The following is a 25,748-nucleotide window of genomic DNA, read 5'->3' as shown; positions in this document are numbered from 1 at the left end:
TTTAGTTTTCCAAAATCTAGAGTTAGAAAGGATGGTAAAGTGAAAGAAATGGTCACAGAACAACCTAATTAGGCAAAATGCTCCACGTTTCCACTGTTTCTCCTTTCTATAAAGACACTGAGAGGTGAGGACACACAGTTGGTAAGGGCTTGCCAGCCTTCAGGTTAGTAAAGTGATCAATTTCTACCCTTTTCTTCCTTACGGTGGCAACTATATCTATGTCTACGATGGCTAAGATAAGATACAGAGAGTCCACTTTGTTCTCACTGATTATGGAGGGAGAAGAGCAATGGAAATTTTTTTTTTTTTTTGAGAGGTTTTTGCTATAGGGCACATGCTCTCACCAGACAGAGAGAGACAGACAGACAGAAAGCAAGAAATCACCCCCCCAGGAGGGATGGCCACGCCGCAATCCCTTCTCCTCCGTTCTCTTCTCAGGATCTTGGGCACACACACACACATGCCCGGCGTTAGTTTTAAGCCACCAGGTCAGGGACGCGAACAGCGGTCAACTATGTGGGAGTCCAGCGACATAGCCATTACGCTAACCACTGGTCCCAGCAATGGAAATTTTTAAGGAAGGAAGGGAGAGAAAGAAGAGGTAGGAAAGTCAAGTCAAAATGGGATGGGGAGGGACCAGCAGTTAGCGTAATGGCTATGTCGCTGGACTCCCACGTAGTCGTCCACGGTTCAAGTCCTGGACCCGGTGGCTTAAACTCACGCCAGGCGCGTGTGCGTGCGTGCCCAAGATCCCGAGAGGAGAATGGAGGACAAGGGATTGCGGCGTGGCCATCCCCCCAGGGGGTGATTTCTTGCTTTCTATCCCTCTGTCTCTCTCCGTCTGTCTGGTGAGTGGATGCGCCCTATAATAAAAACCTCTCAAAAAAAAAAAAAAAAAAAAAGAGGGATGGGGAAGTATGGAGGGAGGATGGGCAGTCGAGAAACCTGGACTCTAAAGCCGACCCCACCACTTTCACAAGCTCAGACAGGCAAATTCATCTATGAAGGCCTCTGTTTCCACATGGTAAAGATGGAGTATTCATATGTAGTGTGCCTATCTCGCAGACTTGTAGGTAGGATCCAGTAAAAAATGTGCCTATGACTTTAATTTTGAAAGCACTTGGAAAGACAAAAATGTATGGTTTCTACTAAGTTTGTTTGCCCCTAGCTCACATCGACCCAATTACTTCAAACAAGGTGGTCAGACTATCACCAAAGGCTATCGAAGAGACTACGTCAACCAGACTCTAAGTTTCAGAATCAAAGACTTGAGAGCACTGAAACTTATATGATGGAGTATTTTGTTTTGTTACATTAAAAGTTAGGCAAAGAAGAACCAACAGGAGGCATGGTGGTTAAGGTGCTGAATTACCACCTGGCTAACCACAGTTCAAGTCCCAGATTTGGTGGCTTAAAAATCATAACAAGTAAACAGATAGATAAATAAATAAATGGCTTTTTTTTTTTGAGAGATTTTCACTGTAGGGCGCATGCGCTCGCCAGACAGAGAGAGAGAGACAAAGAGACAGAAAGCGAGAAATCACCCCCCAGGGGGGATGGTCACGCCGCAATCCCTTCTCCTCCATTCTCCTCTCGGGATCTTGGGCACGCATGCACACGCGCCCGGCGTGAGTTTTAAGCCACCGGGTCCGGGACACGAACCGCGGTCGACTACGTGGGAGTCCAGCGACATAGCCATTACGCTAACTGCTGGTTCCATAAATGGCTTTTTAAAAAATCAGGCAAAGATACCTGAGCCATGATTAGCTACTTCTAACAATCCAGTAGAGAACCCCAAATTTAATATGCATAATACTCACCTGAGAGAACGACTAGTGATTAAAAATTACTCTCGGTAACTCTGGAGTGAGGCCTGGGTTCTTAGCCAGCAGCTCTGGTCCCTCTGACGTGGGAAAGCCATGGATGTAAATGAGAAACCCGGCTCCTGCCCCTGTGAGGACATCACACTCTCAGCACACATCTTCAGCAGTCCCTTCGGGCAGTTGTAAACATACTTGACCCAGGTGGTGTCGTCCCAAGAGTCAAGAGAAACAAGAACGAGTAGTGGAGTTCCTTCGTTTTCAGCAAGACCAAGTTTGATTCAAGAAGTAATTTGCTCTAAACTTCATGGGAAACAGCACTTTTAGAACAGCCTTCATGATACTGATCAAAGAAATTTCGACGCTGTTCCTAAAAGTTTTGGGGAGAAAAACTAAAGAACCTAAACCAACTATACAAACATGTAGATACAAACATTTATCTTCCTCTGATAGAAAAATTGTCCTGTGATGGGACCAGTAGATGGTGTAATGGTTACATCACTGGACTCCCACGTAGTTGACTACGGTTCGAGTCTCGGACCCAGTGACTTGAAACTCAGGCCGGGTATGTGTGCATGTGTGTCCAAGATCCTGAGAAGAGAATGGAGGAGGAGGGACTGCAGCATAGCCGTCCCCACTTCAGGATGATTTATCTCTCTCTCTCTCTGTCTCTCCAGGAAGTACACATGCCCTATAGTAAAAATCTCTCTAAAAAAAGGAAAGAAAAATTGTCCCGTGTTCTTATTCCCTGAAACACTTAAGATTAATCATCATCTTTCTCTCCCCTTAAAAGACTTATTATCAGGGCCAGCAGGTGGCATGGTGGTTAAGGTGTTGGATTCCCACATGGATAAACACAGTTCAAGACCTGGACCTGGCAACTCAAAATCCACATTAGGTGCATGTGCATACATGCCCAAAAACCCCTGAAAGAGAAAGGAAGAGAAAGGATTGTGGCATGGTCATCCCCCAGGGATGATTTATCAATTTCCCTTTTATTATTTCTCTGTCTCTCTCTGGCAAGTGTACATGCCATATGACAAAGACCTAAAAAAAAATTCTTTTAAAGACTAGTTCTTATTTCTCTCAAAAAACAAACAGTGGGTATATTTTGTGTGGTGACATCAGAAATATTCTTTTTTTGAAGTAGGATCATTGGGGTCTTGACATCAAGGTAAATCTTAATGCAATATAGACGCTCTACCTCTCCCAGGCATCTCTGGACAAAATGTTCTCTGGGGGAGGAAAGGCCTCCAAAATCAAGCTGTTATCATTCCTATTCCTTCAGAATCAACAACTGTAAACTTTTTGAACTATAAGCTTATTAAAAACTACCCCTGAATCCAAGTAATGCTCCTTTGAGGGAGAAGGCAGCACCATGTTCTTAACCCAGAAAAGCAACTGTTTATGTGATAGAGAGCCAACATGGTAGGCTCCACATACTCAGGGTATTTCAAAAAGTTTGTAGAAAATTTGAATTAAAATATGAGTTTATTTTGGTGTAAAATAAAAACTTTGATATCCATCATATGATATGCATGTTCATGAACTTCTTGAAGACTCTCTCATACTTTTCTGCATTCTCACAGGGAAGTGGAAATTCTATCCTAGAGCAGGTTTGGATTCTAGAGTCTGGATCAAGGCATTTTTGAGCCACTATTTTCTTCTACTCTGTTCTTTTGTTGTTTTCAAATAAAACCCTGGGCTACTGGGAAGGGGTTACTGCTTTTACATTAAATAAAATGTTTCATTCAATATTTTATACATTGATATTCCCCAAACTATGTTCCATGGATGAGCTGCTAAAAGATATTCATGAGAAAGACTGTTTCATGGAAGTGCATGTCCTATGACAAGAACCGAAAGAAAGAAAGAAAGAAAGAAAGAAAGAAAGAAAGAAAGAAAGAAAGAAAGAAAGAAAGGAGGGGGGGAGGGAGGGAGGGAGGGAAAGAAAGAAGAAAGAAAGAGGAAGGAAGAAAGAGAGAGAAAAGAAAGTAAAAGGGTAGAAAAATATGTAAGGCAAATACTAAAACAAACAACAACAACGAATGCTTATGTGGCTCTATTAATACAAGATAAAACAGACTTTAAGGCAAACAGAATTATTAGAAATTAAGGAGTCACTACAAAATGAGAAGTTTCATTCACCAGGAAAACATAATAACTCTAAGCTTGAATGCACTCATAGCATATAGCATCAAAATACATTAGGCAAAAATCATCAGAACCACAAAGAAGAACAGCCACATACATGATCAATAAATCAAGTAACCAAACGATCAGTAAAGGTTCTAAAGATGTGAAGCAAATGCTTGGGGAGGTTGCGAAAGAGATGGGGTTGGGATTAAGACCAGGGTAACTTACTCTACCTCAGAGCACTTTCCACTGTTCTTACTAGGCAAGATAATGGACATTGATAAGAAGTAAGTGACATCAGACTCTGGGAGACTGTGTCTTTAGTGCAGAGGATATTTTCATAGTTCACCAAAATGTAATGTCAATAGTGTTCCAAGTTATCCTAATGTCTGTGAGAAAAAAAAAAATGGTATGATTTTTCAGAGATCAGTCAGGTGACTTTAATACATCAGTTGTTCCCAATCTGTTCCTCTTCTTCGTTGTTAGGTGTAGAAAGTGTGGGGGGGAGGGGAGAATTATATATGTGTGTGTGTGTGTGTGCGTGTGTGTGTGTGCAATTTCCTTGCTGCTCAGGACCAGTGACAATTTTGATCTTCACAGAGCACCTCTGCTTAGTCTAAGTTGTCTAAGAAAAGTAACTTATCATGACACAACATTTTATCTGAAACTAAAAACCATGTTCTCTTCCCTAGTCCCTAGCATCTCTTCTGATTTTCAAGGTACATTCTATCTTATAGATAAGATAGATCTGTTGCGAAGTTAGATAAGCTATAATCAATATCACCCAAAAACTGCAAAATCGTTTGCCCAGAATATAAGAATTTCTTTCTCTCTTTTCCTTCAGTAGAAGTCATGGATAATGGCACTTCGAGAAAAATGTTTCAGCGTGGAGACCATTTTTCTATTTTAGCAGCCTTCATCTTCTAGTAAGTATACACTGAGCCAAGCCTAGCAAACACCATGCTTACCAGGGGAGGAGCCCTCCCAGCTGAAGTTCCCATGAGGACAGCCAGCTGAGGCCCTGGAAACATGCTTCCTGGGAGAGCTAAACAGTTGGCAGCAACAGGCACCTGGCACTGACAGTACAACTTAGCCAAATCCTGTGGCAAGACAGGCTTCCCAGCGTCCCAGCCCTGTTTGGGAGGCCAGAGTTCAGGGGTTACCATTAACCCTCTGGTTTTCCTACCTATTTGGGATCATTGACGTCTCTGAAATAGAAGTCAGTACTGTAATATGTTCTCCTACTCTTCAGAAGAAAAGCGTACACTCAGACACAGCAACTTTTGCTCTCTAGCTCAGAAGGTCTGACCCCAGTTACAAAACACTGCTCCAGCCTTAAATTCTCATAGGACTTTTCCTAAGTTCCAGGAAGCAAGTGTCTGACCATATGCATTCTGGGGTCAGGCTCTCAGTCTGAACTCTGGCCTCACCACTCACAGTGACCTCATCACTGACCTTAGACAAGCACCTTAATCTTCTGTGCCTCCGTTTGCTCATCTATAAAATGGAGGTGATATCTGTTTCATAAGGATATTATCAAGACTGAGTACGTTTAGAAGGGTTTAAATAAGTACCTGGCACAGAAGGTAATGCATTGGCGTTCATCGTGATGTTCCTCGTTTTACTTCTAGTCCTCCATGAAGGTGACTTGGCATCTTTTCTTAACCAGACTAGCTTCTTGGTAAAGGCTGAACTCTCTCTTCACCTCTGCGATTCTCGCCTTCATTCTCCCACCTGTCCTTTAATGACCTGTATCACAATTTATTTTTGACAAACCCAGAGCTAGTATAACCCTTCACTATTACCAAATTTTTAAAAGAATATTTCCATAGTCTTCAAGTAAATAAGTCTTTTTCTGCGTTTGTATCCCATTCCCAAACTTGAGATCTGTGGGAGTTACCGTATGTCGCTTTGGGTCACCAATTCCCTGTCTATTTTTTAGAGGTTTTATTTATTTATTTTGACTATAAGCCCTGTGCGCTTACCAGAGAGACAGAGAGACAGAAAGCGAGCAATCACCCTCCCCGCTCAGGAGGATGGCCACACTGCAATCCCTTCTCCTCCATTGTCCTCTTGGAATTTAGTGCACTCACACACACATGCCCAACGAGAGCTTGACGTCACCGGATCTGAGACTTGAACTGCAGGTAACCACATGGGAGTGCTGCACCTTAACCACTATGCCACCTGCTGTCCTCCAACTCCCTGGGTTTTTTTTTTTTTTCCTGTAAGAAATTTTTGCTACTCCCTCCCTCTCTCCTTTTATCCAAACCTATCTTGGGGTCCCTTATAACCACCATTCCTAGGAGTAGAAACTTAGAAAAACAAAAATTTCCTCTCTTAGTGATTTTGAATTTTAACAAGAAATTTTGAAAGAGAGTCCAAGACAAGAACTCCCAATGTAAGCTCTGCAGATGTCGCATTCCCTTGGGGTGGGGTGGAACAGAAAGTGACACCTCTCAGAGCTGCTGTCTATCTATCTGGTGTCGCTGGCCATAGATCCAACTTGGTTCCGGGCACACCTTTGCTTCTAAGCAAATCTTGGTTGAATTATTGGGCATTATTATAAAAATGTGGGAAAAAATTAACAATTTAGCTGTTCCAGGGGCACAGTTGAACTATAACTTAGACATAGAGTCTTTGTATGATAAGGGGGAAGAAAACTCATTGGTGTGAAAGGGTCTAACCTATTCCAGATGGTTTTCTTGCTTTACTTCATTTCATCTTTCCTATAATTCTATCCCTGGTTTACAGCAGAAAAAGGCATAATGGAATAAAAATGCAATAGTCTTTGGACTTCTTTTTAACTTCAAATCATTGCCTAACAAGTTCTTAATTATCAAAACAGATGACAATAGAACTTTTCTTAGAGCAGGGGCTTGAGGCTCATGGCCACTTCCACTGTGCGCCCATACAGCACGCACTCCCTTTCCCTTGCATAGCTCTTCACCCTGAAAACACAATTGGAAACCCCTGAATTCAGAGGCAGACACACTGGCATTTGACTCCCGTGTCCCAGAAATGGTGAGGACTCAGAAAGCCTCTGTACAAGACAGGGTAGTTCTGATGACTACAAAGTGCAAGGTGGGCCTGAGGGGTCACATGCACAGACAGTGTTGAGCCAAGGGTAGCCATGTGACTGCTCCAGACCCAGCCAACTTCAGAGTTTATGCCCTTCCTGACCCACTGCACCCACACCAGGATCCTCATTAGAACCTAGAGAAAGGGCTCAGAACCCAGAGGCAGGCCAGCTTTGGATCAAATATGGAATGCTAGCAGAGAACAAATAATACTGACAAAGCAGAAATTTTACAAAGGGAAGCACTGGCCCCTTACTGACACAGGCAACTGAATTCCCACATTGAAGTCACCCATCTGTGGGTGAATCAGTTAAATGTGGAAAGGGCTGATTGAAACACAAATGCAGGGCACCGGCACACGTGTGTGACTGGTGGAACATTTACTTGTCTTAAACCTGATATGAAGAATCCATGAGTCTAAAAATTGTTTTGATTTGTTTTGAAGTTTCTCTTTTAATCAGTTTTTAATATGATATAAATAAAATATTTTGTAATAAGTGCTAAAAGCACTTTTTAAAACCCATTAGGAACAATGAGATCAGTTTATTAATCATTTTTTCTAACAAAACTTCATCATCAATTCAATTCTATCTCTAAACATAATTCTTTTAAAAAAAACTTTTTTAAAATTATTTTTCATTTAACTTTATTTATTTTAATTTGACCAGAGGACAGAGTGAGAGAGAGAGAAGTGAGAAAGCAAGTCACCAGGTCTGGGACTCGAACCAAGTCAGCCATGTGGGAGTCCAGCATCCTTAACCACCCAGTCATCTGCTGGCCCCTCTAAACATAATTCTAAAACTAAGAAATGTACATGCCTCTTCCTGTTACCACAGCTAAATCTTTATACTCCATCGCCAAGAGCAGACACATAGCAGGTCTTTGATGTCCTTTATCTTCTCACTCATTGGAACACAGGCCCGCCACCCTTTCTACATCAGCCTCCACCACTGCAGAGAACTCAAGGGACTCAAAACACCCTTTCAGTTGGCACTGCCAATACTGTCTGGGTAGCCAGGTCTGGCTCCAATAGTATGGCTTGGGGAAGCCAGTGATGATTCAAGGGTGATGCAGGGCTCCCCAGCTTGAGCTTGGTGAAGGGCAGGTGATGAAGAGGCACATCCTCTTCATTAGAGGACAGCATGAAGGGAAGCCAGCTGAGATAGGTCAGTTCTCAAGCAAGGTATGCTGAGTCCAGCAGTGGGCTTTCCTCTGGACAGGATTCAAGTCTTAACTAGCTCTAAATCCACACTAATTATTTTATTTTATTATTTATTTATTTATTTATTTATTTTTTTGGAGAGATTTTCGCTATAGGGCGCGTGCGCTTGCCAGACAGACAGAGAGAGACAGAGAGACAGAAAGCAAGAAATCACCCCCCAGGGGGGATGGTCACACCGTAATCCCTTCTCCTCCATTCTCCTCTCGGGATCTTGGGCACACACACACACGCGCCCGGCGTGAGTTTTAAGCCACCAGGTCCGGGACGCAAACCGCGGTTGACTACGTGGGAGTCCAGTGACATAGCCATTACGCTAACTGCTGGTTCCCAAAATCCACACTAATTCTAAAAAGCACAATTTCATGTAGCTTCGTTATAGGAAATAACACTGTCCTGAATTGTATTTTTCTATACATAGAAGAACTGTCAAATGGTGTTTCTTTTTTTTTTTTTTTTACTTGAATGAGGCCATTAATGAGATTTCGTAAGTGTAGCACAAGATTTGGGTTAAAGAAAAAGAAAGTAAATGGTTTAGACATACGTTGTTCTACTGCCATCTTTCAAACTATGCAACAAAGCATATCCAAGTAACTTCAGATCTGGGTCTCTTCTCCTCACCCCTGAAATGCCCTTCACTTCATTGTTGTAGACAGAATAATGTCCCCCTCAAAGATGTCAATGTCCTCATCCCCAGAATCTATGATGTTTTTCATATAGCAAAGGGGCTGTGCAGGTGTGATTAAGTTATGGATTTTAGGATGGGGAAATTATCAAGTATCCAGTGTGTCTGATGTGATTACAGGGTCCTTCCAAGTGAGAGAAGGAGACAGAAATGTGATAGTGGTAGCAGAGGTCAGGGTGATGCAATGCTTGACTTTGAAGATGGAGGAAAGGACCACAAGCCAAGGAATGCAGAGGGCCTCTAGAAAATGAAAAGGGTAAGGAAACAGTCTCTCCTAGAGCTTCCAGAAGAAACAGCCAAGTCAACACCTTGATTTGGGTCCACTGAGACCCATTTCAGAGTTATGACCTCCAGAGCTATGAAATAATAAATGTGTATTGTTTTAAGCCACTAAATGTGTGATAATTTGTTACAGCACCAATAGGAAACTAATCCACTCATTTTCCCTGCCCTTCCCACTCCACATTCCAACTTCATGCATATTCACAGTAGCCTGCCCTGGCTGAAGCATCCGTTCTTCCAGGAAGTCTTTCTTTCTGACTTCTGCTCCAACCCCTTCCCTAAAAGAGGCAAGATGCCTCCCTCAGTTGTGAGGTCTATCAGGGCACAATCACACATATTACAACTGCCAGACAGTTTGTCCATCTCCCCACTATCTTCTGCTTTCAGCAAAAGGCTGAGTATACCACAACCCTCCAAAATATGTCTTAAATGAATAAGTGCTACATGAAAAAGTTTTAAGTATTGGGAACCAGCAGTTAGCGTAATGGCTATGTCGCTGGACTCCCACGCAGTCGACTACGGTTCGTGTCCCGGACCCAGTGGCTGAGAACTCATGCCGGGCGCATGTGCGTGCGTGCCCAAGATCCCAAGAGGAGACTGGAGGAGAAGGAATTGCGGCGTGACCATCCCCCCTGGGGGGTGATTTCTCGCTTTCTGTCTCTATGTCTCTTTCTGTCTGTCTGGCGAGCACATGCGCCCTATAGCAAAAACCTCTCCAAAAAAAAAAAAAAGTTTTAAGTATTTCATTTTCTACTGCAAACGATACCCATTTTCACCTGGGACTGTGAACATGTATTGAACACATGAAAAAGTGCTATTGAATCCAAGTGCATTTATCCAAGAATCCTATCAGAGAAAAGTAATTCTGTGCTGAGCAGCTCGCTGGCCATTTTAGGGCTTCTTATGTTTCCCCAAGACCAGAATTATTAGCTTCCTTCTCAGCAGTCCTCTCTGAGGCATCTCAACTGCTATTCCTGGGTTTAATAAGAATTTACCAGATGTTAACTTTGCTCAGATAACTGTGTTTTAGGTTATTCTGTACACAGCAAGAGAGCCAGAAAAGGCTATCTGTATCATCTAAGAAATTTGAAATTGCTATCTGTATTAATAAAAGAAAAAACTTATCAAAGCAATGCAACTATTTTTCCAAAGGAAGGGGGAAAAAGCCTCATCGAGGGATATAAAATTCTGATGGGAACAGAAGCAAGCTTTTACAAGACTATCTGAGATAATGTCAAGTACAAGAACAAAAGAACATAAACGAAGGCTCAGAAAGGGTCAGACCCTCAAGGAATTTAGGCAGAATTTCTTTAGACATAGAGAAGTAGGTTTATAGACTAAAAAATCGCAGCGTTGATAGGGAGAAAGGCTATTGTCTGTATATTTGAACCTATTAAGTCAAAATTGTTCCCTGAGTTACATTCACATCATAGATCATAGCTTCTAATTCTTGAGAACAGAGCAACGTGTTTTGAGTAATAGGTTCTCTTCTGGTGGTGTTATCCTTTTATCTTCTTTTTCAACTTTCTGCAAATTAGTTCTTTGGTTTAGCCCCTTGCCAGAGCCTTAAGGTATGAAGTCCAGGCAACCCTGCTCTTGAAGGTCACCATACTGATTTCACAGATGAGAAAACAGAGCCAGCGAGATTAAATTGTATGTCATTGGGTAGGTGGTGAGTTCCTGACTGGGAGAACTGGAATTCAGAGCTATCATACCACAAAGGTATTGCTTGTTGAATTGGTCCATGGATTTGTGATTCCTCTTTTCCATCCCACAAATGAGGCTATGGTGATGAAATTCCTATTGACTCCAGAGACCATTGTTGTTTGCCTACTACATGCATGAAACCTTTATTGCAGGACCAGCAGTTGGTGTGATGGCTATGTCACTAGGCTCCCATGTAGTTGACTGCGGTTCAAGTCCTGGACCTGGTGGCTTAAACTCACGCCAGGCACGTGTGTGTGTGTGCCCAAGATCCCGAGAGAAGAATGGAAGAGAAGGGATTGTGGCATGGCCATCCCTCCTGGGGGAGTGATTTCTTGCTTTCTGTCTCTCTGTCTGTCTTTCTGGCGAGTGCACGTGCCCTATAGCAAAAACCTCTCAAAAAGAAAAAACCTTTACTGCAAAAGATGTCAATTATTCTCTGTGGCATTTTCTTGACACTGAATCTTGTTAAATGAGTAGTTCAGCTAATTTATGAGATGCACTTCATGGGGAAAGAAATCAGTTCTAAAAGGAAGGAGGACTTGAGCTAGCAGTTGTGGGATGGGTGAAAGTTGAGTACATGCAGAAAAGGCAGGAGAGTGGAGGAGGGTCAGGAGAGGACAGTGTGTGGGGAGACTACACATTCTCAGCAGAGGGCTTGTGAGAGGCCAGCCTCCTTGGCATAGGGCACGTCAGAGCTGGAAGCAGTCTCAGGGAATAGTCAGTGTTCGAGCGGACCAGGTCAAAGCAACAAGCCCTTTGAAGGGGCAGCCCAGGTCAAACCAACCCCACATAGGGCAATGGCTGGCGCGGAAAGCACGTCATCAGAGCAGCTGCGTTGAGGTGGTGGAAGTCAGGACAAGGATTAAAGCAGTGAGCTAGTCTTCCCTGGCCTTCTCTGTACAACAGAGACCAGCATTTGTTTTTATAATGCACATTTAAAATGGAAGTGAAATATGTTATTTGATCAGATTGGCACATTTTTTAAAATGTTATTATTGTCTCTTATGGCTGCTATAACAAAATACCATAAACCCGGGGTCTTGTAAACAATAAGAATTTATTTCTCACAGTTCTGAGGCTGTCCAGGACAAGACATCAGTAGATTTGGTGACTGCTAAGGGCTGGTGTTTGGGCTCATGGATGGCTCCTTCTTGGTGTACTCTCACATTGTGAAAGGAGCTAGCTAACTCTCTGGGGTCTCTTTTACAAGGGCACTAATCCCTTATTAGGGCAGCAAGAGAACACTGGGGGAAAGGAGAAAGAACAAAAGAGAAGATGTTTCTAAAGGCCTGTGCCTAGTACATCTTACATGTTCAACACATAATCGTTAGGCAAATGAATTAAATTTTGTTTGTAGAAAATTTATTCTAATCTACAACCATCAGTGAATATAAGACTGTCTGTCTTATAACACTCTTACCAGCATATCTGCTATGAATATTTGTGTCCCCCCCAAAAAAATATATTTTTTGAAATTCTAAATGCCCAGATAATGGTATTAGAGGGTAAGACCTTTGGAAGGTAATTAGGTAGTAAGAGCAAGGGGATTAGTGCTCTTAGAAGAGAGATCGACTATAGAGAACTAGCCAGCCCCTTCTACCATATGAGGATGGGGCTTCATCAGTCACCAAAGCAGCATTCTCCAGTCTCCAGAACAGTGAGAGATAAATGTTCACTGTTTAGAAACTATTCAGTTTATCATATTTTGTTACAGCAGCCTGCTCTGACTGACACACCCACCCAGACCCAAACTGATCCAGAGTACAGATTCAGCTCTCTGCCTTGTTCTCCTTTCAAAACATAGCCATTGTGATCTCATTCCACTAGGGCCTTGTATCAGCCAGGTCAACCTAATAAAGTGTCGTGAGTGACATCAAACATAAATTTAAGTTAAACAAATTCAACTATGCACCCTTGAGAATGACAACAAATATTTTTAAATATAACCTGAATCCTGGGCCGGCAAGTGGTGTGGTGGTTAAGGGCACTGGACTCCCACATAGCTGATCGAGGTTCGAGTCCTAGACCTGGAAGCTTGCTTTCTCACTTTCTCTCTCTCTCTCTCTCTCCCTCTCTGGTCAAATCAAAATAAAATAAATAAAGTTTAGTGAAATAACTATATATGTGTGTGTGTGTATACATATATACACACACACACACACATATATATAACCTGAATCCTAAGCTCAAGTCAAATACTTCTTCTGGAACTCACCCAAAACAGTGATCTATTCCAAAACTGTGGAAAAACTGTGTCAGAAAGTTCATACACACAAAATCATGTGTAGTAGAATTCATTGGCAATTTGATGGTGACATTGATTACATTGAATATTCCTTACCCATTGATTTTAGACTCTGACCCTGTCCCTAAGATTTTCCTATAATTCAAGCTCAAACCAATTACTGCTGAAGAGCTAATGGTTAACAATAGTGGGTTTCATACACAGAGATGTTTGCATTGGGAAAGCAGACATTTGGAGGAGTAATACTTTTTCCAGAATGGGTATAGTTCCTTTTAGCCAGCATCCTACTTATCCAATAGGCCTTAAATTCTTGCTGGCTGATCTGAAAACGTGGATCACAGTGTCTTGTATGCCCCTTTATATATTACACATGCTTTTGGAAAACTGTCATCAAAGTTTGGCTCAATGATAAAATCCACATTTTCTAAGCATGTAGCAGGAAACTAGCTGCTTAAGTACTTTCGTTATATAAGATCTCATTTAATCCTCACAATCACTCTGTGAAGTAGCTATTGCAGCTCTTTTTTAATAGATGAGGAAACTGAGGCTCGAAAAGTATTGAGTTGTGCCATTGGTAAAGCAAAGACTTAAATTCAAGTTAGGGCCAGCAGGTGGCATTGTGGTTAAGGCTCTGGATTCCCACATGGCCAACTGAGGTTCAATTCCTGGATACAGCAGCTTGAAATTCACACCAGGCACATGTGCTTGCATGCCCAAAATCCCAAGAGGAGAATGGATTGCAGCATGGCCATCTCCCAGGGGAGTTATTTCTCACTTTCTCTCTCACTGTCTCTCTTGGTCTGTCCAGTGAGCATACAGGCCCTATGACAAAAACCTTTATAAAAAAATAAATTGAAGTCTACTGACCACAAAAGCCAATTTCAGTATGGCAATGCCCCTGATGACTTCCACTTACAGCCTTTGATTTAGACTGAAAAGTTTCCAACTTTTGTGGTCATTCTTGCAGTACAATTATTATTTTTTTTAATTATTTTATTTAACTTTATTTATTATTATTATTTTCCAGTTTGATCAGAGAGAGACAGAGACAAAGACAGAGAGGGGAGAAGGGAGAAATCAAGCCACCAGGTTTGGGACTCAAACCAGTCTACCATGTGGGAGTCCAATGCCTTTAACACCACACTACCTGCTGGTCCTGCAGTATAATTATTAATAAGTAAACACAGCTTACTTCTCTATGTCCCTTAGCAATTTAAAAAGTACTTTTAGATATAGTCTCTCATTTCATTGTCTAAACCACACAAGGCAGCAGGACCAATATTATCACCCTCGATATTATAAATAAAAAACTTAATGACAAGAAAATTTAGGACTAAGATCACAGGTTTGGGGAAAGGTGGACAATTTTGTAGCTGGGAATGATAGGACATGAACTGGGGCATGTTCTGCCATACCACATGGACCAAGCTCAGAATGTTCATCAGCATCAATAGGCAGCCACACGTGTAGAAGAGCCATTAGCAAATGTGTCTTCCTTCACACTCAAGCAGGCGTAGTGACAGGAAGCCTCGACTGGCTTTGAGAGCCTGTGTCTTTCTCCTTAGGAAAGTATTTCTGGCTCATGCCGAACAGATTAGAACATTCCAAACTCATACCAAGACTTGAGTCAGAATCTAAAATATTTCTTTTCAATTTCCATAGTTTTTCTCCTTTCTAAAATTGTTCCCTTAATTAAAGATCTGCCTGTTCTTATCCCTTTCTCAGTAACTTTCCGAAGTACAAAAATTACATCAGGCAAAAATGTCTGTGCTTAGATTTCTCTGGCATATCCGCGTTTGCAAAAGCTTTAGTCACAATTAAGGAGAAATTAGATGGCCTTTGGCTAGGGATTCAAGAACATACAAATTCCATCCTCTCCACAGGGGCCCCAAGACAGAAAACACACAAGGAGAAACAGTAAGAGTGAAAGAAAATACCACTTTCTTATTAGCCAGATGTGCATATCTTAGATGAATCCTATTTCCCATACACGTATTATGGGCCATAGGGAAATCCTGCTAACCGTTATCGTATATTTATGTTCCAGGAGTAATAGTGACAACCTTGGATTCCATTCCTGGAAATATTCCTTTCGTTAACCTGCCAACACATACCAGATCATATCTTTAGAGACCATGAAAACATTTAATGAGATGTGGATACCACAGAGCTAACATTATATATATTTTGTCCTTCTAGGCTGCTCCATCCAGTCGATAGCTTCAGACAACAGACAACTACAAAGCAGAGAGCAGAAAAACTTTCACTGTAAGAGGAGAGTGGACATGCATAAAGAACGGATTCCCCCTAATCAAATGAAGAACTAAGGGGTTAAATGCAAACTCGGCTGTGCAAGTGAGACCCACGAACCCTCCAGCACCTCAGGGTTGGAAATGCCAGTCCAAGATTTAAACAGATGGAAAGCGCTTCTTCTGTCCTTGAGAGGACAGATAAACATAATAAAAAGGAATGTGATGCCTGTTTTTTAAATTTCTCTTTTCAGTCACTTTTCAGCCATCTATTTCCTAAATGTTACAGGAACTTAATGCTACAATAATTCAATATGCAGGGAGATGTAGTCAGCCCTGAATATCCAAGAACCAGTAATTGAAGCATATACTACTGAGATTTTTAGTTATCGGTCTGAATGTTCTTTTGTGGCCACTTCTACAGATTTGAAATTTTTCCAACCCTGATCTTACTAATTCCATGCATTAAAAACTGAAATGCATCCAATTTTTCACTTCCAAAGAAACATGTTATATCAAAGATAATTATTATATTAAAATCCAGACTCACATAGCTAGAGTCTGAGATATTTAAATAAAAATTATGCAGTAATATTTTCCCTGTTGCCCTTATATCCCATGGTATCATAATGCTAAAAAGGAAACTCAGAAAATTTCTTAAGTTATTTTGAATAGGACTCACTTTTAATGACTTTTAATAGAATCTTGGAATTACATAAGGCACCTTAAGGTCACAAACAGGCTGCCCACAGGTGTGTTTTGTTTGGTTAGCACAAGGCTTTTACATTATTTATTTATTTAGAGAGATTTTTGCTATAGGGTATATGTGCTCACCAGAGAGAGAGAGAGAGAAACAGAAAGCAAGAAATCACCCCCTGTTGGGGATGACCACTCTGCAATCTCTTTTCCTCCATTCTCCTCTCAGGATTTTGGGCACACCAAGCACACACACTTGGTATGAGTTTCAAGCCAGCGGGTTCAGGACTCAAACCATACTCCAGTATGTGGCAATCCAGTGACATAACCATTACGCCATCTGCTGGTCCCAGCTTTTACATTGTTTAAAGTGTCTTACCAATATTCAAAGATTAGGAAATTTCTCAGAAGAACAATAGGGTCCTTAGCTTATCTTTAAAAGCCAGGAGTTCTGGGGAACCAGCAGTTAGCATAATGGCTATGTCGCTGGACTCCCACGTAGTCGACCACGGTTCGTGTCCCGGACCCGGTGGCTTAAAACTCACGCTGGGCGCGTGTGCGTGCGTGCCCAAGATCCCGAGAGGAGAATGGAGGAGAGGGGATTGCGGCGTGACCATCCCCCCTGGGGGGTGATTTCTCGCTTTCTGTCTCTATGTCTCTCTCTGTCTGTCTGGCGAGCGCACGCACCCTACAGTGAAAATCTCTCAAAAAAAAAAAAAAAAACAGGAGTTCTGGCTATACTATATAGTACTCCCACATGACCAGAATCAGCTGGAGCAGAGAAGATTTGCTCCCGGTGGACAGGAGGAGACTCTGGGCCTCACTAGCCCACCTCCTGGCCCCTTGCCTTCCCAGTTTTTGGACACACTGGAGTTTGTGAACCCTGCTCCAAGGCAGTGGCTCTCCATTGAGGGTGTTATCAGTATCAAGAGGACTCTTCGCCCCACTCCAACTCCTACCCAAGTACCTATGGAGAACTGCTGCCTCAAATGCAATCCAGTCCATTAGTGAAATTAAATAAATAAATAATAAATTTTAAAAAGTATTACCCTTTCCTAGAGATATTAGTTTATGTTCCACTCCTATCACTAAGCAGAAGTGTATTTGACAATTAAAACTTTCCAGCAGGCCCAGCTGTGGTGGCACAAATGGTAGCATGCCAGAGTGTAGTGCTGGGAGTCACATACTTACCATGGTTCAAATCCCCAGCCTATTCAACCTGAAACAGGCCAAGCACACAAGTGCCCAAGACCCAGTAACCAGACCCTGTGGAGGATGTTTCTCTCTATTCCTCTCTTTTATACACACACACACACACACACACACACACACACGCACACCTGCATGCACAATGTATGATGAAAAAGAAAACCTCCCATAACTTTACCTAATTCATTCTAGCAAACAATACAAAAAAGAAACAATAATTTTTCAAGTCAATTCATTTTACCCTGATAAAACTGGAAAATTTTCTTAGTCAAAATGGTCAAAGCAATAGTTTTTGTCTGTGGTCAAGCTTGACTTTTATAGTTTTAACCCATGTGTTGCATTCTTGCTGGAAACTCCCTCCCCTCAAAAAAAGAAAAACCTCTGGCTGAAATTAATTGAGTTCATTTATATAAGAGCTGAATTCTGTCTTAAAATAACTACTGCAACAAATTCAAAAACAGAGTTCCCAAGCCTAAACTAGACTCCATATGTGGACTATAGACCAGCAACATTAACTTCATCCAGAACTTATTAACACAGATATCAGGTCCCATCCCATGCCCACTGAGTCAAACTCCAGGTGTAGAGTCCAGCAATCTGTACTTGACAAAGTCTTCCTGGTGTTTCTGATGTATGCTAAAACGTGACGATCATACATAAGGCTTCAGAATTTTCTGGGGAGCCAAAAATATCCAGATTCCTGGGTCCTACTCCCTAGTACATTTCTAGCAATTTCCAAGGTAATATTGCTCTTACTGGCCAACCACACTTTGAGTAGTGCCATTCTAAACAAGTGGTTTTCAGCCCTGACGGCCCACTAGACTTACTGGAAACAAAAAAGAATGAGAAACAGAGACTATTGCCCAGGCCTAGCCCAAATGAACTGATTTAGAAAGATCAAGCAATAGGGAAAAGACTGGTGTTTTTGAAAAGCCCCTCAATATACCACTGTTCTGAGCACAGTTAATCTCTACAGTTGATTTTAGCCCCCCGCTACTGGTGTACTCATTTATCTTCTCTGCAAATGTACTGAGACCATTTCTGTATGATGAGATAGCCACAGCCAATAATCTCAGCTGCTGTAGCAATATTTTCAAAGAGCAGCTTCATGTCAGTTGGGTAAGATTTGTCCCCCACAGCCCATTTTTGGCCCATTCTTTGATTTGTATTTGAAGACAGTGTTATTTGGGGATAGCTGCTAAAGGACAATGTCAGCAAATTGTTTCTGTCAGTGGGTAGAACCCATAGCCATGAAAGTCAGACATCCTCCAAATAACACATTCCATGGCAAAAACTAAAGGTTTTGCTGAGGAAGAGATACACAGATGTTATAATATTCTCAGCACCAATGCAATTTCTTCCAAGTGGCTTCAACAACTCCAAAAGATATTTGTTTAACTCATTAACTTAAGTCAGCAAAGGTTATCAATATGGTGGCGGAGGACAGTGCACGCAACCTTAAACCTCCCTTTCTATGCCAGCAAAGGCGAGAGTTGCAGGAGATGGGCTCCCTCTGTGTAAAACCACATCAAGGACTTTGAGAAGTTTTGAAGAGAAGAAATGTGGGTAGATGCCAACATTTGCCCAAAACAATTTTAAACAAATAATTTATCCCATAGACCCAATGGATCAAAACACCTTACAACTTGAGTTTTTCCCTGAAAAAGCATGTTATAGTGATAGCTTATCAAACAAAGGGAAGGAATAAGATGAAAACAAAATGCATATTCATGTGTAATAACAAAGTAAAAAGACACTGTAGGAGAAAATATTGATAAACAAATATTTTCCTAGAGAAAGTGGTATGTATATTTTAGCTTCATGAAAATATACTTGAAAGAGGAAAAAAAAAAACTTTTTTCCCATTTTGACTTTATTAGAACAACAAGAGATTTTGTGTCTCCCATCAAAGCACACCCAGGCCCTTTTGTCATGTCTGAGAAACTATTGATTCCTCTATTAAATTGTGCTATATGGAAAAATCTTGACAAGAGCAATATCATTTATTAGGACTAACAAATATGTTAGTTGAACCAGCTTTGGAGACTTCTAAAATCCATTATACAACTGCAGTTCTTTTTCAGAGACCAGGATGTATTACAGAGACCAATTCTCAGGACACAGTATGACTAATTTACTTGCACATTCCAAGAGACCATTATTTCTTAGGAAGAGTAGAAAAATTATAACCTTCAACTTTGGGGGAAATCACCAACAGCTGATGTGTCTATACTGAATATCTCAACAAGCTGAATCTGAATGCCCTAATATTTTTATCCTCAGCATTCTCTTACACTAAAAATTTTACAAGGGGAAAAGATAAGAAAAACTACAAAGAGTAAAAACTGACCAGATATGGCCCAGCCATGGTGGCACAGCAGTAGCGTGCCACTCTAAGATCCTGGAAGCCATATGGAGGATTAGGGTTCAAGTCCCCAGTTGATTTGTACATGCCAGCCTTATACATGTACAGATCACGTACATGCCTCTGTACATGATCTTCACTGGCTGAAAAGGCTAGTAGAGAGGAGGGTTCTGCTGAGGGGTCTTCTCTCTCTCTCTCTCTCTCTTTCCCCCCCCCAAAAGAAAATGAACTTGAAAAATAAAACTGATCAAATTATCTGAGCTTTTGTGGAAAATAAGCAATTAATATGTATAAGGTCATTAAACCTTCCCCCTGGTCCCATTCACATCTCATTTTTCCATATACCCTAATCCACGCTTTACTCTATTTCTGTTTATTTTTTTCTGTGGAAAGTAACACCATAGTGTCCTTTTAAGTCCTCAAATAATATATCCTACTCTTGGTCAACCACACTATTCTCCATTGTCAGCAAGATATGCTGTACTCTAAGAATCATAGCCTTACTAACTACTTCAAAGTTTACCCTGTCCAACCACTCCCCTTGCAAAGAGAACTAAGATTGAGAGGGAGAAAGACTTACCCAGTTAGATGCATGTAATCCTTGGTAGAGCCAAGTTTCCAGTACTGTGTATTTCCTACCTTTCTGCTATGCAAGTTCTCTTCCTCTGTGGCAAATATGATGAAAAATCACATTTTAACTCACAGCCCTCTGAGTTTTCTGTGACAACTGAGAATACTCACTCAGAGACTTTCCTGATACGAAGAAGTTCAACCAATCATTCTCTGAAGATCAGTGAATAATGAGAGCCTAATACACAGGTGCCATGTAGACAATCAAATACACATCCTTTTAAGTGCACACTCAGCTCCATGGAGCCATGTGCTGGGATTGATGGGCTCTCACTTTTGGGAAAAGACAGGAAATTCTCTGTCATGTGCAAGATGGCTTGCTCAACCATGTACCTGTCTTTTTAGCCTCTGGAAGAAAGGTGCTAAAGATAGCAGGGGAATTTCATTCTAAATCTCCACCGAAGTTAGAGGGGGAGGAAAACTCCACTGCCTTTGTCTATAACCAAGTCAAACAATCAATACCAAGCAAACTAGACAGCCTTGGTAACATCTTCATTGGTCAACATTTGCTTTGTGTGGAGCGGAAGGACACAGGACAACAGCTGGAGTGAAGTGGGAGAGAGGAGAGGGCAGGGAGACAGGGAGGGGGATGAGGATGGGTAGGGGGGAAAGAGGAAAAAAGAGAGCATAAATGGGGGGGGAGGGAGAAGGGATGAGTAAAAGGGCTGAGTTCTGAGAAAGAATTGTGGTAGAGCCTTTTCATACTCAGTTATTCTCTTTGCCTTCTGAAATCCTGGGCCATAGAGGATTTACCCTTCCCAGCCTGAGTAGTTCATGCAGCTAGTCATACCAGAGAGGAAATAAAGTGTGGAAGAGTATTTAATATCAAGCCAGCCGCTGCAAGGCTCCATACCCAGTCTGGGGACTGGAAGCACTTGTTGCTGTGGGGGGATCTCAGAAGATTGGAGAAGCCCAGAATGTTAATCCAATACACTGAAGACATTTCTTTTAGAGTGTCAACCAGATCTCCAGACAGTGTGGCTTAAATGAAAAACAAGCTTTGCTATGTTGAGCTGCTGAAATCTAAGGTTATTACAGTAGCTTAACATAGACTCTCCTGACTGACAGAAGAATACAGAGTAAAGAAGAAAAACTGATAGAGAACAAGAAAAAGAGAAGTAAAGTAACAGAAGAGAGTGGTTTTAAAGAAAGAGAGAGCTCCGAAAGCAGTGGTCTCTGATGTGAATTGCCTTAACCTTATGCAGCTAGCTCTGTGAATCCAGGGAAGACATGTGAAAACATGCTCAGTAACAATTCCCAAGGGAGAATCCAGTGCCCATGGGTGACAGTTAACCACTGTGATACATTTGTACTCATCGCCTTCTTTAGTTGTACTTCATGTAACACATATGTTAGTTTATGAAATATTTATTGAGCACTTACTACTTGGTTGTTAGGAAAGTTGTGATGCATTTTTGCATAGAAAAACATAGAAGAATATGTCATGACTTTCCTGATGACCTAATAGATGTCAGACAGCATAGTAAGCACCAGGAATACAGATGAGACCAGCACAGACAAGGACCATGGCCTCTCGGAGCTTATAAATGATTATTTTTCTTCTTTAAACTCTGCAAGTTGCTTCTTTCAATATTCTACCTGACAGAGAGACAAGGATGACCGAAAACTTCAAGCCGCCAGCCAGTAGTATGTTTGAGCTCCAGAGGCTGCACTGGCTGGTCTGTCAGCACCAACTGTGGGTATTCGATGAGTAAACTATGAGCTCTGGGGGTTACTTTCCTTGTTTCTGACATAATGAAATTAAGCCTAATGCCCCCTATGCTACACTCAACTCAAATAATAATGATAACAATACCAACATTAGTGACAGCAGCTAACATGTACACGGCAAGCACAGAGCTTAGGTTATTGCGGTTAATTCTCAGTCAATCCTATAAGGCCTGTGTTATCTTTCCCATTTTGCAGATGAGTAAATTTAGGCTAAAAGAAATGGAGAGACTTGACCAACACCACAGAGCTAGTCAGCGGTAGAGCCATGATATGGAGAGAAGTCCAGCCCCGTCCTAAGCCCACACTCAACCATTCTGCAAAAAAACCTGTCACCATACATATGTTTATCTCTGCCACCAGAGGAAAATATTAAACATGAGCTTTTCAATACTTTTTATGACATGCTGACACTCTACCCACCCCAACTCCAGAAAAGTGTCCTAAGAGAGATAAAGTGCCTACTAGAAAGAAAGTTAAATCATTATTCTTTATCTCTTTTGAGAAATGGGGCAGGCAGTGGTGCAGCTATAATGCAACCACATGGGAAAGGTCCTGGGTTCCCATCCTGGGACTTCCCTGAACCTGCCAGGTACTCAGGCTGGCTGAGATTGCAGTGTGAAGCTCCTGTTGGGGAAGTCTCTCTCTCTCTCTCTCTTTCTCATTCTCTCTTAATAAAGGACTAAACTTCTTTTTAAAAAAAGATAAATTCTTTAAAATGAAGAAAATGAAACAAAATTTAAAAACTTGTCTTCTGGTTGTATACTGTTCCCCCTATTTTGATTTAGTTCTCATTTGGTCTGAGGAAAGGGCAATGTGAGTCTCCCCTTTAAATGTCGCCTCATTTTTCTCAGCTCCTGTGACTATTGGGACAGCTTCCTGTCCCTCTTTTGTCCACAAAGGACCAATGAGGTTACTGGCCATCCCTGCACTGCGCCAATTTGTAGCCTCAGGTTCCTGTAGTCTTCAGAGCCAAATCTATTTCACCCGAAACACCTCCACACATCACTCTTCATTTCAGCAGTGTTGGTTACTTGTGTTGCTGTCTGTCCTTAGAACTAAATAAGAAAGTAAACCAACAAACAGTTACAGACATTTTTCTCTGGGCTTATAATGGAACTTCAGGCTAACCAAGTAGTCAGTGAATCTTGGAGATCTAACTTTTTAATTAAAAAGTTGTTTCGAAAGAACACTTGAGTAGAAATTCTAAGTAACTGCCTGCCACTCCAACTACCATGCCTAGAGAACCCAGCAACAAGGAGAATTGAATGCAGAGGAAACAAGATTTTGACTGTCGTTTTGAAGGAAAAGAGGCACGTTAACGTATATAGCCAGGAGGGCGGGTGACATACAGTGTGGTCTAACAATTTTATTCTCTAACAGAGACATCTGAGCCCTTTCCAGCAATGACATACACAGGCTCACGCCCATTCTGTCTGTCTGTACAAAGACAATGGTGCAATGTCTTAAAAAATGGTGTGATGTGTTTTCAAGTGTTTTTTGAATAGTAGATTTCATGTAGAATCTATATTTAAGATTCAGCTTGAAGTCAGAAGATCTGGCAAAATGAAAAGCATTTACATTCTCCCCCTATCCCCAGTGTTACCATGGGCAAGTGGCGAGTAGCAGAAGCCCTCTTTGACTTGGGCCTGAGCTCTCTGGTTTCCTACAGTCTCATCTACTCTCTGACATTTTGTACATTGGCTTGCTTGTATATTTGTTACCTTCCGGAAGCCTGCAGGCCCTTTTGTTAGCCTGTTTTATACATGTTGCTTGGTGACTGGAGAGAGCAAGGAGATTCTTTGACAGATTGTATGTTGGTGTACATGCACCCAAAGTCTTCTTGAAATTCCTCACTCTTGCCTCCCTACGTCCAATTTTCTACCCAACATTACCACATTGTATCTAGTAGCATAAGGCTTACCAGGGCCAACAAGTGGTGTAATGGTTAAGGCACTGAACTCCCACATGGCCAACCATGGTTTGAGTCCCAGACCCAGAAACTTGAAACTCATGCTGGGTACATGTGCATATGTGCTCAAAATCCTGAGAGGAGAATGGAGAAGGGATTGCAGCATGACCATCCCCTCAGCAGGATACTTTCTCACTTCCTCTCTCTCTCTCTCTCTCTCTCTCTCTTCTCTCTCTCTGTCTCTCCAGTGAATGTGTGTACCCTATAGCAAAAGTCTCTCAAAAAAAAAAAAAAAAAAGAATAATGCTTAGCAACAAATGGGCCTGAGTCTCACATCCTACTACCAAATAACTTTGCTGGTTATCACTTCTGAGCTCTATACACTGAAGACATGATTATTGTAGATGCCGGATCAGTTTCATATCATGCACCCTGCCTGCCCCTGTGCCTCACTCAAATAACACATGTATCCGAGTGGTTACTATGCCCCTGGCACTGCTCTAGGTATCAAATCTATCCCCATGGAATTTATGTCTTTTGGAGGAAAGACATAAAACAATGGGTAATGCATTCGATGTTGAAAAGTGTGGTGAAATAAAATGAAGTACAGAATAGGGGTGACAGGATGACAAGGGAGGGTTGCTTGGGATATGATAAACAGGGAAACTTTAGAAAGGGGGTATTTGAGCAAAGACTTCATAGAGATGAGGGCCTGACCCACAGAGATATCTGTGGGAAGAGTGTTCCAGACAGACAGATGAGCCAGTCAAGAGCACTAGGGTACAATGTGCTCGGTGTGTTGTAAGAACAGCAGAGGTCAATGAGGCTGGATAAGAAAGTGCTAGGGCAAGTGATGGGAAGTGAGGACAAAGGGGTGACTAGCTGGATAATCAATTGGTTAGAACATGGAGGGCCTTGAAGGTCACATAAGAACTTTTGATCTCAAATCCAAGTAGAAAGGATGGAAACCAATAAAGAATTTTAAGCATAGGACAGATATGATCTTCTTTTGTTTTAAAAGAATCATTCTGATAATGTCCACATGACTTGTACATGAGCAGTCATAACATTGTTCTCAATAGCCAAAGACTTGATAACAAATTAAAATGCCTACCAACTAATGAGTGGGTAAAGATAATGTGGTATAGCCATATAGTGCAATGTGGTTCTGCAATGAAAAAGAATGAAGCAGTGATACATACTACAGCACAGATAAGCCTAAAAAAAAACACTAAGTGACAAATGCAAGACACAAAAGACCACATATTCCATGATTTCACTTACATGAAATGTCCAGAAAGTATAAATCTGTAGAGAGATAAAATAGATACATGGGGGGCCAGCAGGTGGCACGGAGATTAAGGAGCTGGATCCCACATGGCTGATTGTGTTGTTAAGAGACTCAAAAGTCAAGCAGGGGACATGCGTGTGCATGCCCCAAATCCTGAGGAGACTGGAGGAGAAGGAATTCTAGTATGGCCATCCTCCCCTGGGCGATAATTTCTCTCTCTCCTTCCCTCTCTCTCTGTCTCTGGTGAGCATACATGCCCCTTGGTAAAAACTAATATACACACACACACACACACACACACACACACACACACACACATATATATACAGTTTCCTAGGCTGGGGAAAAGAACAAGGACTGACTGAAAATGGACACGGTGGTCTTTTTGGAATGGTGGAAATTTTCTAAAACTGGATATTGGCTATCATTGCATTATTCTCTAAACACACTAAAATCTTTGACCTGTACACTCAACAGAGTTGATATTTATAGCA

This window comes from Tupaia chinensis, unplaced genomic scaffold (assembly GCF_000334495.1).
Source record: "Tupaia chinensis unplaced genomic scaffold, TupChi_1.0 Scaffold000314_1, whole genome shotgun sequence".
Classification (NCBI taxonomy): Eukaryota; Metazoa; Chordata; class Mammalia; order Scandentia; family Tupaiidae; genus Tupaia; species Tupaia belangeri.
This window is presented reverse-complemented; position numbering follows the sequence as displayed.